Source organism: Mesoplodon bidens (assembly GCF_964165515.1).
Source record: "Mesoplodon bidens genome assembly, chromosome: 4".
NCBI lineage: Eukaryota > Metazoa > Chordata > Mammalia > Artiodactyla > Ziphiidae > Mesoplodon > Mesoplodon bidens.
In genome coordinates, this window is record NC_138160.1 from 76,505,067 (window position 1) to 76,519,745 (window position 14,679).

Here is a 14,679-nt window from a genome sequence, read left to right on the forward strand (position 1 = left end):
AAATGTACAAACACAATATATTTCTCCAATATACAATCTACACCTAAGGGGGAAAAAGGATTTATGCAAATTTGCTCCAACTATAATGTATTAATATCTCTAAAGTCTCCTGAATGTACATGGAATCAATAAAATGGGTCCTAACTATCAGAAGTCCAAAAAAACTGGAATTAAGATGTCCTGACTTGCCCACATTAGGAATTTTGTTTTGTTCTGTTTTGTATTAAAGAGATTTAAAATACTTACAGAATATACTTTTCCATTTGTTTCCTGTTTTAGGGACATGCTGAAGACCAGAAGACCAAACAAAAAAAATGTATGCCCTGAAACTGATTGTAAATCCACTGAAGGCAGGGACCACATCTTATTTGTCTCCTCATTTTCCCTCCCCTGTTTTGTACAGTGATTCACACATAGTAAGTACTCAATTAAGTTGAAAAGGCAATGCATGTTTCAATTCACTTTAATTTTGAGGGGTTGCATTGAGTTAGGAAAGAGCTGAGACAAAAAGGAGAGGTTCAACCTTTCCTGATTTCTGGCTGGTGAGGCACACGGTCTTGAAAAATTCCTTTGCCGAAGCTTGCATAACACTGGCATCATTAACTGCTGGTCGCTCACTGTGGCATCCTATCTATCTATCCATCTATCTATCTATCTATCTATCTATCTATCTATTCATTTATGTTTATGGCTACGTTGGGTCTTCGCTGCTGCCCATGGGCTTTCTCTAGTTGTGGCGAGCAGGGTTACTCTTCATTGAGGTGCACGGGCTTCTCATTGCAGTGGCTTCTCTTGTTGCGGAGCACGGGCTCTAGGCGCGCAGGCTCAGTAGTCGTGGCTCATCAGCTTAGTTGCTCCGTGGCATGTGGGATCTCCCGGACCAGGGATTGAACCATATCCCCTGCATTGTCAGGTGGATTCTTAACCACAGGGCCACCAGGGAAGTCCTTCACCGTGGCATTCGTAATGTCTTTATTTGTTTCCATTTTTGCTGGTGGTAACAAGATGATTCTCCAACAGTTGCCTTTCCAACAAGAAAATGTGAAAGGTGATCTGAAGCTGGTATTCAGCGAAGCGGGTATTCAGTCTATCTCCATCCTACAGACAGTACACCTGTGAACAAAATGGAAACAAATTATTAACCTAAGCCTTTTGAAGAACAACTTTTCAGCAGTACAATGGTTGGTCTTTTGTTGATCGCTAAAATTATTTAGCTCAACATTTCAAAAACACAATCAGAATCTTCTACAGTGATAATGCTGTTTAAAGTTTTTTCTTTACCTTAAATAATGACTTTGAAATCCATGCCACCCCCAGACACAGATCCAAGCCTAATAAAATCAGAAATACCACATATCTGTGCATTTTGATAACAAAGGTTCCTTCCCTACCCAGGTAAAGATTCTGTGTGTTTTCCCTTGCCTTGATAAACAGGAATAAAACCCCTCATGAGATTCTGAAACCTACCCCTTCGTGAACAGCAAAGTTCCTGCCTACGTCCCATCAGGTAGCACCAAAGTGTCTGGCTGGGAAACAACAGCTGCAGATAGAGAAGCCCACTGTGAAGCAATTTGGGCAGGCAGGAGCACACTTTCTTCAGCAAAGGCTCTGAACGAACCAGGTGGGTAAAAGAAGAATGCATGAACACTTCAAAGTCAGCTCCATGGCAAATGCCACATGAGAGGAGCCTGGAAGGATCCAGGTGGGTCCCACCTTAGGCTTTTCAGTCATACCCATGCACGTGTATATCAGTAACACAATCTTAGACCAGGAAAGAAAGATATCTTTGCAAGAAACATTTTTACTCATTTACGTGCTCATGGGCTTCTGTCTCTCTGAGATGTCCCACTGCAGTGGGATATAAAGCAAACCAATACTCAAGTAAGGTTAGCCTTAACACAATTTATTAACTAAGTTATTTTATTTATTTGGGTTTCTAAAAATTGGTCAAAAGTAATTGCATATATGTTTAAAACACCTTTCAGCTCATGAGCAAAAATGTCATACTACATGAGCATTTGAAATCCACCTAGAGTCATTTTAGGTTCTTCCTCCTCTATCCATTACATCAAACTTGTCACTGAAGGCTTTTACTTCTTAATGTGAAATGTCTTTTGCAGACCCCTTTTCTTCTGAATTGCTACTAAAAGTTCCCTGCTTTGTCAGGCCCTCTTCTCCTCAGCCTGGACTATGACAGCCTCCCAGCTATGCCAAGGTCTCCTCTACTGCAGTCTCGACTCCTTCCAAGTGATGCTACTTCCACTGGGCCTCCACTTCAGCCATTCATTCCAAGATCCCTCTGAGCTAGGACCCCTGAAATCTCCATTTAAGAGGTTTAGTGTAGCTGTGACCTTCAGCCCATCATCAAGCAGGCAAAAGAGAAGCAAACTCAGCCCCTTTTTGGCCACAATGCACTGAATTGCAGAGTTTAAACTGCTTCATCATAATTTTTCCCTTTGTTTCCCTACCAACCCGACACATGCTGGCCCAATCTTCAAAACTGCTTCTGCCACCTTAAAGGGGTGGGATAGGGAGGGTGGGAGGGTGACGGAAGAGGGAGGAGATATGGGGATGTATGTCTATGTATAGCTGATTCACTTTGTTACAAAGCAGAAACTAACACACCATTGTAAAGCAAATATACTCCAATTAAGATGTTAAAAAAAACAAAAAACAAAAAAACCTGCTTCTGCACTAACTAGCTTTCCCATTTCCGACAAGGCTTTGTGCCTTGCCCAGAACCCAAATATTCTTGACGAGGATCCTGATACAACTTTTCCCCAGATTCTATTTCAGGACTCCAGCCGCTGGCTGGGATCCGGCTGTGAATAGATTGCCCACTGCCATGATACCACCATTCCTGACTCTGAATCTCACATGCTGTCTACATTCTAGTTGCCCAAATCTCCTGCTGAATTGCATTTCCTCAGATCCAACAGCTTCCCTGAACCAATCCCAAGATCATCACATCCTCTTGATCTCTGGGTACTGACTGCTGGCTAACCCTAGTGCAGCCAGGCTCCCAGACCCTGATACACCTAGTCTTCACTTCCTGCTGTTTCCTGGCAACCTATGTTGCTGAGGTCCTGCATAGGAGCCCCCTTTTCTCAGCCTAGACAAATTCTAACACTATAATGTTTTTATAACACCTATCTTTTTATTCATGCATTCAATTAGTCAGTCATTTATTAATTTATACTCACTTCATTCCATAAAAAAATAACGAGGTTAATACTTAGTTTAAAAAAAAAACCTTACATGATTACCTATAGCCTAACCACAGCCTGATTTCTGAAGTTTTCCACTTCATTTCCTAGTCTCCAACATGAAGTCTCTGCTTCAGGCATACAAGTCTACTGACCTCTAAGCTCATTCTGTCTGAATCTTTGTTCACCCCCTCTTTTCTTCCTTCTTAATTAGCTCCTTTCATCCTTTGGCATCTCACTCATGACATGATCTAAGAAGCCTTCCCCAAGAAACAAAACCACTTTACCTTTCCCTTATCTGGATTCCTCTGGAATAATCAATATCACATAGTTTAAGTGCTTGGTTTTCACTAAATGTTTCATATACATTATTAGCTCCCCAGACAGACTGTTAAGTCTTTGAGAACTGGGATAAAGGCCATGTCTTGTAGTTGTTATGGTGCCTCCAAAGTACTTGATGTTGACCTCTAACAGGAAGGCAAAGCTCCCCTTCCACCCTTACTTCACTCCCCAGCCCCACAGCCATGGAGGAAAAGAGACCAGGTAACTGAATCAAGTTACTGGATTCAACTAAACTTCTTAAAAGGAGGTGGAACTTTTGGTGTATTGAGAGGAAAATTTAAAGTTTTAACCTGTAGGCTTCTGTGTTTTCTTTGGAGTTGTCTCTCGGGATTCTCACTCTCTTTGGACTGCTTCTCTCTATTTCCATGTGGCCAATGAGGCAAAAGAGGTCTGGAACTACCTCCCACTTCAGACATGCTCCTCAACTACCACCTACCCCCAACCCAGAAAAAGCCTAGGGCGGAATAATTAGACCAGCTCTAACTTAAACCTTTCCTTTCTTTTTTTGCTTATGCCTCATCTAGCCACTAGTGAAATATGATCTAAAGAGCTGGACCCAGGAGTAAGGGGCCAAGGAAGCTTATTGTGTGCAAGACACAATATTTCCAAGCAGCTCTATAATGGTAGCTGAACTCATCAGAAACTGCGTTAAGTTTGAGGGAGAGGTGAGGGCAGGGGGTAGGGCAGCACCCAGGTAATAAATAAGAATATACGTGTATGTACTTAAGGTCTAACCTATGTTTATCTCCTCCCACCGCTTGTAGCCCCGGGGGATACCTGGATAAAATTCTGTGGGTCCATCTCAACATAAGTACTAACCTAAGTATATGCTGAATAAATACTTGTTAATTTATTTTTCTATAGTAAATGTCTAATAGACCAAGAATTTTAGGAAATTTTGAAGTTCTGGGTCAGAGTTCTTTATGATTTATGTATTAAATACCTGCCTGACTCAAAAGCTTAAAGTAATTTTTTTTCTATAAATCCATTTCTCTACTAACACAGGTCTTACAACACAGATCTCTGAGTCTGAGATCTTTTTGAGAGTGAGGATGCAAGCAAGACAGATCCTGGGGGCTTTACAAGGCTTTCTGCCAAAGATTAAAGCAAGTGGGCTTCTTCTATTGTGAAATTTTGAATTAGCACTTACAGATGACCAAAGTCCACTGTAGAATCATGTAATATTCATACCTCATGTATTTTGAATATTTAAACATATCACATACACACATTATATATGTGCATATATACATAACTTTGATATATACTACTTGGAAAGAAATGGAAAATGGATGCAGGCGTATTCCAAAGTCATGAGATCATTTGTCATTTGTCCAAGTCTGAAACAATGCTCTTAACTGGCATATGATACAGAGACTGCCAATTGTCCCCTAATACCCATTCTCCCCTTTTTCCTTTATTAATAGAACTCCTGAATGTTGAAAGGTACATGACCATAAAAATTATATTTTCAAGCCTTTTTGGCAGCTAGGTATGGCTAGTAGGGTGTGAGTAGAAGTTAGGGGTGCAACATCTAAGGAATGCCTTTAAAGAGGATGCTTATAAATCTTCAGACATATGAATGAAGCTAACAAGCAGGGATAGCAGAATAGTAAGATAGAAGTTTATTTCTTCCTTACTCAACAGTCTACACATAAGCAGTCCAAAGCTGATATGGCTGATACAGCACCTCCACTGTGTCAGGGAGCTCCTTCTAGCTTGTTTAAGCTACTATATTTCAGTATAGGTTAGGCTGCTAAAACAAATACAGCACTATAATTCTATCTCTGCCACTTACTAGCTATCCATCCTTGGACAAATTATGAACTTGTTTCTAACATGAGGGTGTGTCTTTTTCTTTTTTTTCCTTCCCATTATATCCCCCGCTTCTAGCACTGTTTGCATACAGTAAGCATTCAATAAAAATTAGTTATTACTGCTGTTCCTGTTGTTATGCCAAATCTAGACAAATAATGCCATACCTTAACAACTAACCATTAGATACTTCCAGTAAAAATCTGAAATAATACAACTAATCAACATGGCATACATTACAGTGATCACATTTCCTGACCCAAACTTAGAAAACATGGTCTGACAAAAGGTTTTTTTCTGACTTGTGAATTTAGTATTATGAAAATTTGTTTATGCTAAACCACTGGTTGTCAACTTAATAAACTGACTTTACTTTTCTACAATTACCTGCTTAAATTGGTCAGCCCTGGAAAGTCAAGCCATATAGCCCCAAGAGTATTATTGGTTCTGTCCCCTCTAGTTTTTATTACAAAGTTCCACTGCACATGCATATGATGCACACAAAAAAAACATGATTACTCATTTATGGTTGTGAATTTGTATTGTAATAGTTCAGAATCTTCAAAAAATAATTCTTATATTTTTCCCAAGGGAGAAGAACACTTCCTGCTTCTACAAAAATGCATGGATGAGAGTTTTCAGTAAAATACATTTCTCCTATTGATGAGCATTTAATACACAAACACACACACACACACACACACATCCCTGGCTGCTTGGATTTCATCACAAGTGGTACCAATTGCCAGTCATCGAAGTAATTCAGTCTGATCTGTTGAGGTGATGGATTCTGATAACCTACGTAAGCCTGTCATTAAGGGGAGGATAGATTATAGTCTCCATTCAGGACATTATAGTGCTTACATTTCTCATCCATACAGCCTATGAAACATAAGGGGAAAGCAAGAAGATGGAAATAAAGTTGAACAAGGACTCACTGCTTCTCTCGCCAGTGAATGATATGAGCATATCACCAGTCCACACTTTCTACTACGTATATATAAAGTTCTATTTCTTTCTGGCTAATATAAAGACCTTTTACAAAGAACATAAAGATTATGCACAAAAGTGATTATTCAGTAATTTAAATCTACCTTGAGACCTTGTGCTTCCACTTTTAAAATATTATTTTTTCCTCTTTCACCCTATGTATTTAGCCATTTTGCTTCTATATAATATTTTTACTTACATACTTAAAATTTTCATCTAGAATGGAGATTATATCTCAAATGAAATTCATTAATTAGGTGAACTGAAAAAGACAAGTCTGAATTAATGAAAAGTCTACACTATGGACTATTGTCAAAAAGATCATGATAATAGCAACAGCTGATGTTTGAGAGTTTACAGCATGAAAATCACTGGGCTGAACACTTTACAAGCATTATCTCATTGAATCCTTACAAAAGTCCTGGAGCAGGTATTACCACCCCATTTTTACAAATTAGAAAACAAAACCTGTGAGATATTAAGTAACTTGCCTAAGACCACACAGCTAATGAGTGATAGAACTACTTTCAAACCTTAGTTTGTCTGACTCCAAAGTTCATGTTCTTTACCACCATACCAAACTGCTGGGGTTTTCCTTTAATCAATTATAATAATAAAGCAATATCTCAGATTAGGTTAACAAAACTCTGAAGTGCCGAGGAACCCTGGCTTACTTAAAAAAATAAGAAGTATTTGAAATTAGCTCACCAATTATTTTACCTTGGTAATAATTATCTGCCATTTATGAAGTACATACCAGGTACTTTGTATTAAATCTAACCCTCACAGCAACCCCCATAAATTAGATAAATGTCTCCATTTTATAGATGAGGGAAAAGATACTCAGAGAAGCTAAGTAAAATTTGTCTAAGGTCACAAAACTAGTATGTGGCACAGTCTTTGCACTCTGCCATCTCCACACTACCTTATTACCTCTCCAGCAAGGCCTTTCTCTAGAGTGCTAGAAAAGTCTGCTTTTAAAAGTAAGAGTGCCATTCCCCTGTGATTATATGTATACTATTTATTAGCTCAGCAAAGCTTTAGTTCAGAGACAATGCAAAAGTAAACTTTAACCCAGGCCCTGCCCTCATTATCATAAATTCCAAATTTAGTGAGGTCCATGTTAATGGGTTTTACTGTATATAGAAAAGAGTTTAATAGTCACTTAGCCCTGCTCTATCTCCATTAAGAAATCTAAAAAGCCACACAAAGGTGAAGGAAGGAAGAACAATGACCTCAAAACTAAAACAGATAAGAAGTGCCTGTAATTAGCATTCTAGAAAAAAGTCATAATACATAGCATATGCCAACACCACAATACAGTACATATGCCAATATGTAACAACAAGTGCAACCCTACAAGTGTAAGTGCTCTATTCATCAATTAAAGAAAATTAATCCTAATCAGATGTTCATATTAAGGAATACAGCCACAGCAAATCAGCAATAATAATTAAAAGTCCATTTCAAATCTCTTTGGTGAGCACTGAAATGATATGACATAGCCAGGCTGCCTGATCCTTTTGGAATGTTGTATAAATGTGCAATTAGGTGAAAATTCCTAGCTGTTTAACATGGTCATCTTTACTACTCACGCTGCAGTTGCTTCTAATGAAGACATGCTTCCATGTGCACCCCAAGTGGGAAAAATGTATACGTTGTAACAGTCAAGAACATGTCCGCTCTGAGAGACAAGTCCGTGATACACAGGGTTTTGCCACAGAGGTCATCACGGTGTTGCAAAGATTTTAAACAAATCGTACTTGCTTTGGAGGGGGCTACCTGAAACAGTCAGGATCACACAGCTCTGTCACGTTACATCATGTTTTTTTGTTTTTCTTTTCTTTAGGTCAGCTTGTAAATAAGCTGCCACGTGCCTCTCTGCAAGGGAAACAGCCTTGGGACATAAGCGAAACAACCCAGGTGAAGGGCAGCCCAGCTATGTGTTCAGGTATGATGCACTGTGGGGTAGGGTGTGGAATCAGATTTAAGATCATGTGTAGTCTGGCTAGACTCTCAATAGGTCACCTGCTTCCTAGTGATAGAGCCAAGGCTTAAAGTAGGGGCCCGTTAGCTGAGGGCCATCTTAAGGGATAGGTTTGCAGTCTCGGACACCCAGAGTGAACTAACCTCCCATTGCTACTCTACATGAAGTACAAGGTATAACTTCCCTACTATATGAATGTTAATTGATCCAACTATCTGAAACTGCCATAACTCTGATAATCCTGCATCTTGTGTTGCTTGACTGGCGTGCAAACCGGGCTCACCGAAGTGTGTATTACTTTAGGATTCTGCCTTTCACTTTCACTTCCAACTCACTCAGCCACAGCATCATAACTATTACTGTTTCTTTTACAGTTGATTTCAAGTCATTGTAAGGTATTCCTGAAAAAGAACATGGAGTCTCATTCTCTGAACTTTTCAAAGTCAGAGTGAGAAGAAAACATCCTACCCTGTGAGCATGGGATAAGCCCTGAGTTCTCAGAATCCTTCCCAGCCTATGAGTCTCTGATTGTTATTAATCAATTAAATCTTAAGAGACACCCAGCAAGTCCACTTCTAGGAATCTTCCCTACAGAAATACTAGTACAAGTTTATAAAAATAAAAACACTACCATGTTCACTACAACATTGTTTTTAATTGCAAAAATGTGAAATGATCTAAATGGCCAGCAGTTGAAGAATGGTTTATTAAGGACCATCCCAACCAAAGAACACCATGTAGCCATTAAAAATAATAAGATATGTCTTGAGAAAAGGAATATTTCCTGCCATATCAGTAAACAAAGGATGTCACATTCATCAGCGACTGCAGTCCTCCAACGTGAGCCCGTGAGCCCTGAGGAAACTCAGGAAGAAAAGAATACCTGCCATCTAGCAGCCATCAGACTGTAGCCACTGCCTACCCTGGGCCCTGAGGAAACTCAGGATGTGAAAACACAGGATACTGGCCCTGGAGAGCTGAGGAATGATTTCAGTGAGCCCAGACTCTTGCATCTTCCCATACTAAGAAAAGCGCTAAGTTCCTTAACTTGGGATATCTGCTTTTCTTTAATTTACAATAATCTTTTGATGTTCCGACTACCTGCCCTTTGTTACAAAACTTCTGTGTAACCTGGATCCCCCATTTCCTCCTCGGAGCAGTTCTCTCAGGGTTACTGGAAGTGCTGCCTCCCGGGCTTGAAGTCCTAAAAATTCCCACTGAATAAAACATAACTCTCAACTTTTAGGTTGTGAACAATTTTTTAAGTCCAGTCTCTTTTGACATGAAAAGGAGTTCAGTGAAAAAAGGAAGACGCAGAACAAAACATATAGTGTGTTACCATTTGGGGGGAAAATACAACTGTGTATGTATATAAATAAATATATATATGGAGAATATGGAAATATATGAATCAAAAAGATCTGTTTTAGAGAGCTATAAGTATAAATATATAGCTATGTATATTTCTGTTATGTGACATTCAGGTAGAAATACTTCTATTATATACTTATATATTTGCACATGCATAGAAAAATCAGGAAGAATAAGTCAGCTTGGGCTGCTATAAGAAATACCATGAACTGGGTGACTAAAACAACATTTATTTCTCATAGTTTTGGAGGCTGGCAAGTCCAAGATCAAAGTACTAGTAGATTTGGTTCTTGGTGAGGACCTGCTTCCTGGCTTATAGACAGCCACCTTTTTGCTATATCCTTACAAAGTGGGGAAAGAGAGAGAGGCAGAGGAACCAAGCCTCTGGAAAGTGAGATCGGGAAAGGAGGACTTTCACTTTTTACTTGTACACATCGTTGTATTCATTTAGATTTCTAAGCAATTCCCCAACATTGAGACACCCTTCCTCTCCTGCATTCCAAACAAGTTTAGAAGTAATACAAAAATAAAACAGATGAGAGGCTAGAATATAACCTTTATTACTTACTGATTGAGGCCAGGGTGAAGGAAGTAGCTTAGTGTGAAAGCCAAAACAAGCCTAGCTGTCTAAACTACAGAATCAGGCCATCTCCACAAGCCAAGCCAGTGCTGGGCTGGGGTGGGCTCCCAGCCTCAGGGAGAATGTGGCTCTCAGTAGGCAGGCCCTTCTACAGCTAGAAGGAGGGTGGCAGTAAGCTGAGCTGGCTCACTTATTTACTCCAAATTTACCCATTAGGTAAGTTGGTCTTCTTCTAGGGCAGAGTGAGATAAGTGGTCTGTTAAGAAGGAGTATAATCTTTGTCTGAGAAAATAGTAGTGGTGGTGGCTCAATCTACCTTGCAATAGGTTAAAGAGTAAATGGTGAGAAGCCAGAAGCAAGAGAGTAGACAAGTCAGGAAGAACTGAAAGAAAGGAAACAGAGTAGGGAATTTAGGAATGGTTTTTTTTTTTTTTTTTAAGGATGAAGCCAACAAAATGTCAAATGTGGAAAGTAGAAAACTCAAAATAATTTACAGCAAGAATGTAAGCACAGTGGTGGAATCACAGACACAAGTGAAGTTGGATGCCTCTTACTGAGACATAAATAAAAGGGAAGAAAGAGGAAAAGCCACAGTGATTTGAGGCAGAGTTGAAGGAAAAAATTGAGTTCATAACACAGGATCAGCTATATAAAAAGGTAGAGAGATTCTAGGGCTACAGCCAGACAACAAAATTAAACTTGCAAACTGCCACAGGACTGGCTGTACTAAAGTCATGACAAAACTCAGAAGAACCAAGACCTACCTGTAAATGTTTTATCATACTGTGAAACCTTTGAGAAATTATGTGATCTATTATTTATAAGACACTGCTTAGATTACACTGATGTATATCTACTCTATATCATTCAACATCATGCATCATAATATTACTGATTCACGTGCTCCTTTGTCCCTGGGAACACTAAGGAATAAAGGTTTTAATGAATAACAATGGTTTAAGCTTGACCAGCCCCATGCAATTTTTCATTGCAATTCTGCTACCATTACACTATATTCCCCAAATCACAGCACAGTATAAAGTAAAATGAAACAGACCAAAGAAACTGGTGGAAAGATTCATAGTCTAAAAGTCTGGCTCCATACTTTTAATTGATAGAGACTAAAATTTCTGCATTGGAAAAAGTTTCTGTTTTCACTGATCTATTTTCATGCCATGGTTTCAATGGCCACAAAAGTCCTTCTGGTAAACAGATTCTTCTGGTAAACAGTTTTCTGTGAGTTTAAAAAAAGATGGAAAAGCTTTATATCTTTCAACAGTCCCCGAAGTTATATCCTTCATCAGGTTTTTAAGTTACATTCCTAGTCTCCATGCCTCAGTGTGGTTTAGTTTTACAACCAGCTGCCCTCTCTTAACTAGCAGTTTTTGACATCATTCAGGTTTTGTAAAACGTGTGTTACAGCCCTTACTTGGGCTTCTCGGCTGCTACTAAAGTTATACGGCACTTGGTTAAGTGTGGAGGCTGGCACCAGAGAGGATCCATAATGGTGATTATCATGCAAATCAGCCTGCTGCAAGTCCAGCTCCTCCAGAGGACTTCCAGAGCTCGGCTTCCCCCAGTCGCTTCATTGTCTCCAGGATAAAGCGAGCCATCTTAGCTGCTAACACTGGACGCAATTGAGATTGGTTCTCCTGACAGAGATTAATGGGCAGCAATGAATCTTTCACTTGGGGTAGAAATATGATTTTATTTAAGAAAATAACCATACATAATTGGGCTGCTGTCATTTTAAATTTTAATGGTGAGAGTAATATGGAGGCTTCTGGAACTTTAAATTACAACTTTCAGAAGCTTCACACTGAATCTTTCAATTATTCTCTGTAAGTACCTTCTCAAAGCATGTGCCACCATGACATTGATATCACAATTCAAATCTAAATTCAAAACTGACTGCAAGGCTATATGAGCTATGTGCTGGCGTGCTGGCTGCCTCATTTTATCTTTGAACATCTGACGAGGCGAATCAGGAGGCACTCTCCCAAAGCCCAGCCAGCTGTTTCCCAAATATTCAAATACCCTGGCACGCAGAAGAACCTTTCAGATTTCCCCACATCAAAATTCATGAAGACCCCTATTTTTCCCATTAGTCTCTGGCTCACCTACATCCTTTCACACAGGCCCGCCTGACTCACTCAGCTAAGTGGCCGCTCTTGCTCGCTCGTTCACTCACTCACCTCTCGGGCTCCCCCACTCCAGCAACTGGATCCAGTGTGCTGCAGAACGGCAGCTAGTTCAGACAAAACCATGGGGGAGAGTTTTTCAAGTCTGCATTTCCTTGAAGTGGATCTGAAAGAGGGGCTGAGCCGATATTTGTAGTAGTAGGAAGACAGAGAGCAAAGAGAGTATGTGAATTTTATTTAAAATACATTCATTAGACTGGAGCGAAAATGGAATTGGGAAGACAGTCGCAAGGGAAATGTGAAAAGGCTTCTTCCTCTTACTTTTACTTTGGTGTCTTAACTCCCTTGTTATATACCTATTTTCTTTAATCATTTTAATATTTTTATCTCCATATTAAAACAAGTGGAAATGAATAATTATTTATAGGTTTAGCTTTAGACTGCTTCAATTATTTTAAAGAGTCCCCTACCTCAGTAAAAACAGTGCCAAATTTACAACTGTAAATAACTAAATCCAGCTGCACTAATGAATCCACAGTAAAAGACAACCGTTATTTCACATTTTAAAGGTCCTGAAGCAATTTTCCTCAGCTGGATGACTTAGAATAGAGGCTATGGACAGCATGTGGGAAGCTTAGAAGGAGAAGGGGACTAAGGTGCCACAGACAACAGCCTCTACCCAAACGGCTGGTCAAATTTCCTGGACACCAAAACCCGGGTTTTCAGCTGGGTGAGGGGTTCTCGATTCCTTCCATAAAACTTGAATCTTTACTTGTTCGTTTCCTGTGATGCGTTTACACTTGGACAGAAGGGGCACAGCAGGGATGCTTTCAGGGCACATCTAGAGGGAAGCCAATCTCACAGGAGTCATGGATGCCAGATGTCAAACCAGTGTGTACTGCTGAGCGTGCTCTGAGTATCCCGCATCAGCACCAAATCATGGTCTGAGGAAACTGCTGTCCTGATCTGGTAGAAATTCATGTCATTTTAAGAATAATCACAGTAATAAAAGAAGCTGCTATTATGAATGTAAAAATCACCTGAGAGCCAGACAGGCCAATGGCGTTCCTGTTCTGCCAGTCAAGTATATTCACTCCATCAACCCAAACCATCATAAGACACACAATTTACTCCTGGGAGCCATAGGTGGTAAAGGTTAGGAGGGCTAAGCGTACAGTGGCCGTAACAAGGATGCTGACTGACAGTATTTCTTGAAAACAGCCTCGAACATTGTTCTGCACTGAGATCAGGACTATGGCGCCCTAGTGGGCATATATCTAAGTCACTGATCATGGACAGAGAAACAAAATTTTTAAAACCCACATTGATTTTGGAGCCCAAAGCAGTACAATTACATATCCTGACTTGAATATTTAAGGCTTGTGAAGCTTTTCAAACACAAAACAGTTCTACATAAATCATTTACCCAAATATTTACTGCACTCCTATTATATGCCAAGTATTATATACTGTGATAAACCAGTTTTGCTTAAAGAATAATCTTCAAACTACTGGATTTCTCTGCAGAATTTAGTACCATGGCTTGTCCCTTCATCTTAAAGTTCCTTCACATATGTAAAAGTTCTCTCCCTCTTAGAGGAGTCTACTTCTTAGCCTGCTCTGTCCCTTTTCACTAATTCCTTTTCCACAGCCCTGTCCTCATCTCCCACTAAATCAAGGAGGAGTGAAGGGTAGTATATCAAAATAGTATGGGGGACATTTTTTAAAACTATACAGGTACTTTCCACCCCCGTTTGGGAATCATTACCTATGTGAATCACTCACTATTCCTAGTTGGAGTAAATCATATCCCATAAAAGTTTGGGGATGAAAAAAAACAAACAAGAATAAGCTGAAGATCTCTGGACTAAACATTTCCTCTTGATGATATTACCACCTGTATGTTGATGATTTCAAAAATAACATTTTAAGGGAATTCCCTGGAGGTCCAGTGGTTAGGACTCGGCACTTTCACTGCAGTGGCCCGGGTTCAGTCCCTGGTGGGGAAACTAAGATCCCACAAGCCACATGGCTCAAAAAAACATTTTACATGTGCAAATGCCTGGTGGGCCTCTGTTTTCAAATGACCTATTAAGTCACACTCAGTAAGTGCAACATCAGATCTATTACCTTTATTTTTTTTCTTCTCTTCCCTTTCTTACTAGTATCCACTCAGTGGATACTTCACATCCCCCATTCCCACCCCACATACAACAAATCTGTTTCCAGACACTTCCTCTTCTTCCT

At 39.7% G+C, this 14,679-nt stretch overlaps 1 long non-coding RNA gene across 11 annotated transcripts in view; it reads right to left on the bottom strand.

Annotated features, from left to right (window-relative positions):
* Positions 1-447: 447 nt before the first annotated feature.
* LOC308616978 overlaps positions 448-14,679 on the bottom strand; it is a 166,280-nt gene continuing 152,048 nt past the window's right edge. For 8 of the 11 annotated variants that reach the window (XR_014015787.1, XR_014015788.1, XR_014015792.1 and 5 more), the window contains one exon: positions 448-1,113. This is a non-coding gene — a long non-coding RNA (uncharacterized lncRNA). Of the gene's footprint in view, positions 1,114-12,486; positions 12,611-14,679 lie in introns of all 11 variants that reach the window. The other 3 variants (XR_014015789.1, XR_014015790.1, XR_014015791.1) reach the window with 1 other exon arrangement.